Here is a 10,482-nt window from a genome sequence, read left to right as displayed (position 1 = left end):
AAGAACAGTCAGTGGCTAAGTAAAAGAAACAACAATGGAACTGGCTTGAAAGATATGTAATTGACAACAGTGTTATGTGATTGACAACAGCAAATTGTGTCAACATGATAGGCGTGTTTTGGATTTTTACGACCATTGTGTAATGACTGACTAGGAGTGTTCATACACTGCTATGCATTGTGTATTGGACTGAAGACAGAGTTTGCTTTAATTGCATATGTTAAATATTTTGGAAACGTAGTAGCCTTTTGCAAACAAAGATGTTGTGTTTGGAGAATCGGTTTAACTGGTAAGCCCGTTGCGTGAGCTGGTATGAAAATGTGCTTTTTGGAGTGACAACTGTGTCAAAGCAATCAAGAAAAACTGTAATGAGAGAGAGATTATGTGTGTGTGTGTGTGTTTGTGTGTGTGTGTGTGAGAGAGAGAGAGAGAGAGAAAGAGAGAGAAAGAGAAAGAGAAAGAGAGAGAGAGAGAGAGAGAGAGAGATGAGAGAGAGAGAGAGAGAGAGAGAGAGAGAGAGAGAGAGAGAGAGAGAGAGAGAGAGAGAGAGAGAGAGAGAGAGAGAGAGAGAGAGAGAGAGAGAGAGAGAGAGAGAGAAAGAGAGTTTTTGCGTGTGATGTGGGTGTAGAAGCATGAAGCAGTAGATTGTGGCTTTAACTGAAATGTGGCGTGTGTGTGTGTGTGTGTGTGTGTGTGTGTGTGTGTGTGTGTGTGTGTGTGTGTGTGTGTGTGTGTGTGTGTGTGTGTGTGTCTGTGTGTGTGTGTGTGTGTGTGTGTGTGTGTGTGTGTGTTTGCATGCATTGTGTAGGTTTATGATCTGGGGCCGCAGGCCTGGACATTTATCATCAGTGGTGCTTTACACGCACGCACACATGCACTCACGCACACATAGACACAGACACAGACACACACACAGACACACACACACACACACACACACAGACACAGACACACACACAGACACACACGCACGCACACACACAAACACACACACGTCCACACGTCCACACGTCCACCCGCCCGCACAAGCGCACGCACACACACACACTACATACACATACACAGAAACAGGCAACAAAAATAACGTCCTCCTTTCATTTCCATTTTGCAACAGAGCGGAAGCTCAGAAGGGCTGTGAAATCATAAAGAGCCTTTGATTATTTCAGAACAGCATGAGCCCAAGATGTTTTCATAGACTTTTTTTTTCAATTTAATCCAACAAAAAGAAGATTTTGTGGGATTTGCAGTATGTAACAGAGAGCCAGTGACAGGACTAAATGTGTGAAGGCTGAAAAAGGTGTGTGTGTGTGTGTGTGTGTGTGTGTGTGTGTGTGTGTGTGTGTGTGTGTGTGTGTGTGTGTGTGTGTGTGTGTGTGTGTGTGTGTGTGTGTGTGTGTGTGTGTGTGCATGGACACGCATGTGCGTACGTACGTGTGTGTGTGTGCGGGCATGCGTGTATGTGTGTGTATGTGAAGGTAGGGGGAGGAAGAGTGGAAGTGAAGGGAGGAGAAGAGAAGCGGCTGTGGAAAACTGAAAATGGCGGCATGTGCCACTATAAATCCACCATAAATCACAAATCCATCTTTTCTCCTGATTAATGGCTGAGAGGTGGGAGAGGCATGTCATGCCAGGGAAAAAGGGAAGGAAAAAAACTCAGGCACAAATACAGGCAGGCACGCACACACGCACACAAACACATGCACACACACACACACACACACACACACACACACACACACACACACACACACACACACACACACACACACACACACACACACAGAGAGAGAGAGAGAGAGAGAGAGAGAGAGAGAGAGAGAGAGCTGTACAGGTAAGGAACAATTAAATACATACAGTGCACAGCAATCATGAGTACACCCCTGTTGAAAAGTAACATTTCGAACAATATTCCAATAAGAACAAAACGATCATAGAGAGAGTGTAATACATCTTTTGATCTTATGACAGGAAAATAAGATTAATAGTATAACTTAAATGACATACAAACGTTTGTATTTGTCCATTTTGTTAAATTACGCTGGTGCAAAAGTGAGCACACCCTTATATTAAACTCCCATATAGTGTCTGAGAAGGGGCTGTGTTGGCTCGAAACATCTCAAAATTGAAAGAGGTTAAAAGGGAGGTCATTGGTGTGCATTTCATCCTTGCCTTACATTGAACTTTTACATTTTGTGCCTGCACCTGGCTAAAATTAGCCTGGGAACTCCCATACTGCCTTTAGTTCTACACAATCGTTTCGATCTCACTTGTGATTAGGTCTGGTGTTAACCAGGCAAGGCTAAAATAGATGTGTGTGAGATTTCAATTAAATCCTATAGTATCATGATCTGCTTCAGTAGTCACAGTACAAGTTGACAAGCATGTTTCTTTTGGTGAAATTCAGCTTTCTACTGTTGATGGCATCCACACCGTGATACACAATCGTGACTACGGATCACAATACAATATCGTTACAGGCTTAGTAATCAGACAGCCATCACAGTCACACAGTCAGATAGTCAGACAGACTCCAGGCTCACTGCCACTCAGCACAGATATACGTCGAGCCGCTCAGTCAGTTTTATGTAAATGTTTTATTGCAGCTTTTATTACGTCAGTCAGTTTTCTGTGTGCTACAGACACAAGAAATAAAAAGCGAAGACCGCATGCACAACATTGGCAGCCTCCGCAGTTAAAAATTACCAACACCCCCTGACAACATTTCCACTCTCTACAAAAACAGCTGCTTCAAAAAAAAAGAAAGAAAGAAAAGCTCAGGCAGTTTGAGATGACACCAATCACCCCTGTTCACAGAGTTCTTTTTTTCCTTTTTCTATCAGAATGCAGATTTCCTTTTGCTGCCGCTATTAACTACAACATTCACATCTTTCCTGTTGTGCCCATCAGTATTTCATCGTATGTGTCTGCATTTGTTTAATAGTGATGATATGCATATATTTCTTTTAAAAAGTATATATATTTCTAAGGGCTTTTATGCCTTCATTTGACAGGACAGCCGAAGATGGTGACAGGAAGCGAATGGGACAGTGAGACAGGGGAGGACCCGAACCGAGGTCCCCATGGGTGGGCATGCAAGCCCTAATGTCTGGGGCCCAGCACGCTGCGCCACAGCGCCCCCCGATATGCATATATTTCTGCTTGAACACATTTATTTTTTCTTGGGGTGGAGGCATTGAAGATACATTGACCGTGACCTTAACCGTGTTGTGCTAATCTTCAGTACAGAACCTTTTTCAACCATCAGGTTCAAACACACACATGGACACACATGCATACCCCTACACACCTACACACATTGGAAGGATCCAGTCTCGGATCCTTGGTGTATTCCCATATAACTGACATAACCGGTTGGTTGTACTCTCACACACAAACATAAATATGACCCCAGGACGGAGCAGCCAGGTACATGCATTCACACAGGTATGTGAAAAAGAAGGGATGGGGCGAGGCGAGGCGAGGGGGGCATCCATGATGTCATCATAGGGCGATCATTACAACATGGGAATTAAAAGTGTGGGGTTTATTACATCTGATCTCCAGCATTGACTTATCCCACTGGAGCAGCATCTGTGCTACGCGACCTTCAAAACCGGCTGCAGCGTTAATGTGTATTCGTCTTTAACAGTGTTGACACATTCTGCTACGCTTTTAGTTAGGTATTAATGGGTCCAGCAATGAGCTAGAACAGTCCACAGGTTTTGTGCTAGATTTGTATTACGTAAGGGATATTGTCAAGTACCTACGATGCACACCTGAGTTTTGTAATGGAATTATTTAAAGAATTGTATGAATTTATGCTCAATTTACAGTATAACCACTTTCAGCTACATTATATCAAGGAAATGAGCAAACAGCTTTACAAAGTGTGAGCTGACATTAAAATGCATTCCATTTCCTACTTTCCTCTGGCAATCACACACGTACATGTACACGCACACACACACACACACACACACACACACACACACACACACACACACACACACACACACACACACACACACACACACACACACACACACTCACGCTCGCACACACACACACACACACACACACACACACACACACACACACACACACACACACACACACACACACACACACACACACACACACACACTCACACACATATACTCACACTCCGCCGTGGGCTTTGGGTTGAAGTGGCACTGGTGATTGGAAATATTAGGCCTGGAGAGCAGATGGCTCTCTTCTAGTCTCTCTCTCTCTCTCCCTCTCTCTCTCTCTCTCTCTCTCTCTCTCTCTCTCTCTCTCTCTCTCTCTCTCTCTCTCTCTCTCACTCTCTCTCTCTCTGTGAAGTTGCTACTGGCAATGGGGAAAACACTGCCAAAAGCGCCTTGCTCCAGGGGACAAGTGCTAATTACTTGTTTGTCCACACAGTGGAACAAACAATGCCATGCTAAATCAAAAAACCCTGGTGTGGCAAGCTGCTGGATTATAACATGCAATTGACCCAGCAGCACTCTCTTTTGCAAGCTATTTTGATTGGCCCACGGTGGTCAGATAGACCCAATAAGCCCAGTGCTCTATTTAGAAAAAGAATTTGCTTGGTCCAGGGCTGCCAGTCTCCCTCTGACTAGCTCAAAGATGTCCGTCCGATCTATGATGCATTTCTCAACAGTGTTACGATAGGAGAGGTCAGGGAAAGGTCAGTGCACGTAGAGTATACATACACGACCATATGACACACCTCACTCAGCCCAAGTGAAGAATGGCATTGGTTTTGGGTTGAGACTGCCCATATAAGCCAGATGGAGGTGAACATTGGGGTAGTTGATTCCACGCCTGGAGTAGCAGGGTGAGAGCCTGCCCATGGCCGACGTGACTCCCTGTTGCATTTGGATTTATTTGTATGGCTGGTGGAAGAACGCGGTCCAAAGAAGAGAAGTGGACCTACTCTTTTTTTTGAATGGACTAGAGAAAACGCACGGCTTGAGCCACCCGGCACCCGGAGCCAATGTGAAGCTGGCCCACTCTATGCACAGACTCGTCTTGCGTTGATAGGCTAATGTTCATGTTCCTTTCCTTGGGCTCACCGTACAGGCAACGCAACATGCCCAGATAGCAAGCTTACATTGAATCGATGTAGAATCAGCATTCCATTGTCGACGCTAAACCATTGAAACAACATCAGATTTCGATGTTGATTTAGCATCAGTTTGCACCCTCGACTAACATTGAAACTATGTTGATTTTGTAACTATGGATCCACGTAAACTGTATTTCGATACGTGCCTATATTGAAACAACATTGAAATTTCGACGTAACTAAAAATCAATGAGCTTTCAATGTTATTTCAATAGAAAGCCTACCAGAATTATCTGGCTCATATATCCTGCTTTATCTACAGCCAGGATCCACATTTTAATAATATAAAATAATAAATATGAAACACAAGATGTTTATTAAGAAAGATGTTTATTATTTGAATTATTTTAATTACTGTCACCGCGACCGGCACCTCCAGCTCTGTCCGGCGCATAGCGCAGCCATTTCTGCACAGCTTCATCCATCCCACCAGGCTGTTGAGCGAGGGCATCTGAAACACACAAAATATAGTTTTAATTAAAATGAATCCTAACAACACACATCGGTCCATAAAACTTTTCAAAATATAACCTATTGAAAATCCCATATCGTGCAATTTCTGAAATATTGTAGGGCCTAATGAGTGTTATCACAACAGGTGTACTCGTGTTGCGATATAGAGTAGGCCTACATCTGTTGTGATAACATCCATTACAATACTTACACATCTGGAGGAATACAGCAGGAAATATGGTATTGTGGGATGAATGTAGGCCTACCGTATCCTTACAGTTAGCAGGGCGTCAGTTCTGTTGGAGTCTTCCTAATCAAGGTCCCCGACCTCTGCTGCGTCTGTCTCCCTCCTCCTCCATCTCTGGCCATTGGTCCTACTGGGCTGTTAGGTCGCTATGATGGTGATGGCAGCCGTGGCCTAGTGGTGGGCAGCCATGGCCTAGTGGTTAGAGAGTTGGTCTTTCAATCTAGGGGTTGCCGGTTCGAATCCCCCCTTACCTCTCCCTACACCTCCATCCATGGCTGAAGTGCCCTTAAGCAAGGCACCTAACACCACATTGCTCCAGGGACTGTAACCAATACCCTGAAAAATAACAGTTGTAATTCGCTTTGAATAAATGAAAGCGTCAGCTAAGTGACATGTAATGTAATGGTGGGCCAGGAAAGTCAGAGCTGGAGCTCTCGTCATGGTCGTGCAGGTCTAAAGCACATACACACATTGAAAATATCGTCAGCCAAAGCAGTTTCATTAGCGTTGATCAGTTCGGTTGTTTTTCTTTACTCCCTCTGTGCTTCTCCTGGCTTTCTCGTAGTGATTGGAAGTTGGCTCTAATAAACCCGCCCTAAAGCTGTTGACCACCAATATCAAATAAGTATTTTGTAAGAGAGATGACACTTTACCCGTGCTGTTCTTCAGTCTCATTCACGGACTGTACAGAGTTTTAAATTGACACCATGGAGAGCAAAAGAGAACAAAATGTCTTGAGATCTGTGTTCGGATTCCTGCAATGACAGTATTTGGACCATACAATCTATGATTTTGGACAAGGAATTGGATAGCCGATTTGATGATTTGATGAACCTAATTCGGGGAGTGCTCTCGAGAGGCAACTGGTGGGTAAGTCATGTTTAGCTTGCTACTTGTAATAGCACCGCCGAGTGCCTCGATGTTCAATGCGGTGATGGCAAATGATGTTGTCGTAAAGTTACCGATGGTGCTTTTGTTGTGCGCAGCGTATCCCACTGTCGGTTGTAGAAAAGAGAGGTGAGAGAGGTGTTTAATGTGCTGTAATCAAGGACGTCTTATTGGCTGTTGTTGTGGTCAATGCGTGATATCCACTGTACAGGATGGAAACGTGCCATAGATTGTAGAGAATAACTGAAAGGTGCAGTTGTGGCTAGCTACTGCTATCGGGACCTTTTCTCTGCGACCTCACACTCTCAAGCCGGACCGTGACCAGAAGGTCGCGAGTTCGAGAAACTGTCAATGACCTTCACACATGCAGCGTTTCATTCAAAATCAGTCTGCCTTGCTCCCTGATCATGTGTAAAGGCAAAATGATCTACAGTGCAGTGCAGTGCAGCAGGTTTAAGTTTATTACGTTTTAAGTGTGTGTTCCAGCAACTGACACCAGCACACGTACTGCTAGCTGCAGTTCACAGAATGGCTGCAGTATAAAGCTCGCTAGCCGGCTAACCTGTTTTATTCAGCTTGTGTTGCCGATCGTAGGTGATCGGAGGAAACCGGCCGTGACCGCACCAGGCGCTCTCAATAGGAAAACTGTGGCCGTTTATGGATCGCGGGACACAATAGTGTGTAAAAGTATGAAAGTCTGCTTACCTGTAGCCTAATTGTTCCTGGATCCAAGCGTGCGCCACTCTTTGTCTCGTCCCGTTCAGCAACGACTGATAACTTCAATCTTTCCCGGTAAACTACATATCGATGGCCTTTCGATCATACGTGATTACCCGATCAACACAAAATCAATGACTTTTCAACATGACTGTTATCACCCGGTAAACCAAATATCAATGATACATCAATCATAATAAGGACGACCATGAATCAATGTTGTTTCAATATCATTGCTGTCAACTTTATTTTAGGTCGGGTTACATCGGTTTAACAACGGTGATTCAACATCTATTTTGCATCAATATTTCAATGTCGACCATTCTGATGATTCAGATGGAAAATCAATATCTATTCAATGTCAGCTTGCTATCTGGGTTAGCATCTCACATATCCTTTTCCACGTTATTGCATTTCACATGGTCTAGGGCCGTTTTTGCAAAATAGGGAGACAACAGATCGAGCCATAACAACAGTGACGTTGAATTAGTTGAGTTGGTGGCAATGCAAGTTCTCATTGCATTGCAAACAACTACATGTAAGATGTTTAAGTCATTAGTAACAAAACTTTTGAGAAATGGAAGGGCTGGTTGTTCCAGTGTTGTTCATCAGGGATTTGATTCGACTCTCCGATAGCAGACAGTCAGTTTAGAATTCTTGTCAGTGAGGACAGCGGAATGTTTGTAAAACACAAGAAATCCAGCAACAGGATCAAACTGACACGGGATTGTCTTGCAGAACAGGCGTAATATCAACCATGCAGACAGCACTGAAATGTCAACACAAAAGATATCAGCATGGTTTAACTTGAAAACAAGTTACCTCAATGTAATTCTGAGGCAGCTGGTAAATTTGTGATTTCAAGTTAAACCATGCTGAGATTTTTGACAGTACATAGAGGTGCAGGTGAAAAGAGGCAGCTCGAATTAAATCCTCCTCTCACAGAGTTTATGCTGGTTTGAAAAAAATAAAGGTAGGACATCATATGAGAGAGAGAGAGAGAGAGAGTGAGAGAGAGAGAGAGAGAGAGAGAGAGAGAGAGAGAGAGAGAGAGAGAGTGAGAGAGAGAGAGAGAGAGAGAGAATGTCGAAATGTTTTGGAATCCAGCTGAGCATATCCAATAGGTATTTTTGCACCTCCCTGCCACACACACAAATTCCAAAATGGTGTGGTGTTAAGCAGGCGTGTATATTGAAAATCATTTGGCAAGCAGAACTCAGCTCATATTATAAACATTTATCTGACATGCTGGTCTCCTGTTAGGAGCACAGCAGGTATCTTTTACAAACTCTTAGCGAATCTATAAGCACACACACAAATGTGCGCTCGCACAAAAATGCAGACACATGCAAGCACACACACATATACATGCGCAGAAGTGCACACACACACACACACACACACACACACACACACACACACACACACACACACACACACACACACACACACACACACACACACACACACACACACACAGGGCCGGTTCTGGCTTATTTGGTGCCCTAGGCGAGTTTGATTTCTGGCGCCCGCACCCCCCCCCCCCCCCCTACCTTTGAAAGAGAAAAAAAAATCTTTCTTATACCTCACAGAAAACAAGACTAATATCCTTAGTAAGCTTAACTAAATAGCATCAAGAACAATAACTGTTTTTCATCAAATGGATTTGTGGTTCTTTTTGACAGGCGACCAACACATCAGATTGAGTCGCATGAAAGTAGCTTCACTGTGTGGTGTGTTGGATGTGATGGTGGTGGGGCCCCCAACCCCAGATGAGAGGGAGGTTATCAATGTGTTTGAATTGTAACGTGAAATTTAAATGCCAGGAGAGTGATACAGTACATTTGCATGTAAAATGCATGTGTAGACAATAAGCCTACCAAGGAGGTCTGCATTGATCTACACTATCTACAGCATCACAAAGCATGGCAGCATAACAATTTTAATAAGCTACACATTTGTGCTGTCTTCCAAACCAATTTCATTTCTGGACTGGAAATAGTGGTGCATTTGTGAGTAGGAGAATGAGAAGGGGGCTATCTATGTGTTTGGAGGGACAGGGTGAGAGAAAGGGAGAAGAGCTGTCACGCTATTGAATTTCATAATATACAAAATATAGTAGGCTAAATAGCCTCACTTGTCTGCTGTGCATGGTTCTGTTACATGATTAATGTAGGCTATGTCATTCTGGTCTGGAAATTAATGTTTTTTTAAGCTTACAACAAGCAGGTAATTCATGTGGATGGAAGGAGATATGGCAGCTAAAATTGTTTTAAACATTGCACCAGTCTTACTTTACATTGCTTGTCAACCTAAGCAAGTATTATGACATCAGGTGGGTGTTGGTGAGTAGTGAGTAGGCTACTAACAGCTACTTTACTGGATTTCATTGCTTGGCATACTTGGCTAATGTTAGCATGCTAACTAGCGATTTCTCTGATCAAAAACAAAGCTCTTTTTCTCTCTAATTCCAAATAGTAACCTCATAACTATTAGGCTTTCCATAATCACAAACGGTTGCTGATTAAATCACATAGTTCCAAAACACCCTCTGAAACTCCTGCATCATGCAATGAGTGGTTTAATGAGAACATAATAATCTCCATCCAGCAGAGCAGCACTACTGTTTGCGCTTGCCCCCTCTGTCTCTCGAGTGAGTCTCCAAATTCAAAATAGACCGCACGCTGTCACTCGTCCCGCCCCCTTTCTCAGAACTGTCTGTTTATTGGTTCACAGACTTCCCAGAGACAGTTGGAAGAGATATTACTATTGGCTGAGGGGCGCTTTGCCGTGAGGAGCGCTTTCGCCACTCTTTGTTGATTGCGACTTCATAAAAAAAACTTCATATCGCAAAATTACGCATAGGAGAGCGCCATTTCGGCGCCCCTTCTTCACATGGCGCTCTAGGCGACCGCCTAGCCGGCCTATGCTAAAAACCGGCCCTGCACACACACACACACACACACACACACAGCTTGTTCTAATGTCACACTGAGCGTGACCAAGGAGTCAGCAGCCAAAAAATGTCCTTCCACCACATAGA

This window comes from Engraulis encrasicolus, chromosome 9, assembly GCF_034702125.1.
Source record: "Engraulis encrasicolus isolate BLACKSEA-1 chromosome 9, IST_EnEncr_1.0, whole genome shotgun sequence".
Taxonomy (NCBI): domain Eukaryota; kingdom Metazoa; phylum Chordata; class Actinopteri; order Clupeiformes; family Engraulidae; genus Engraulis; species Engraulis encrasicolus.
This window is presented reverse-complemented; position numbering follows the sequence as displayed.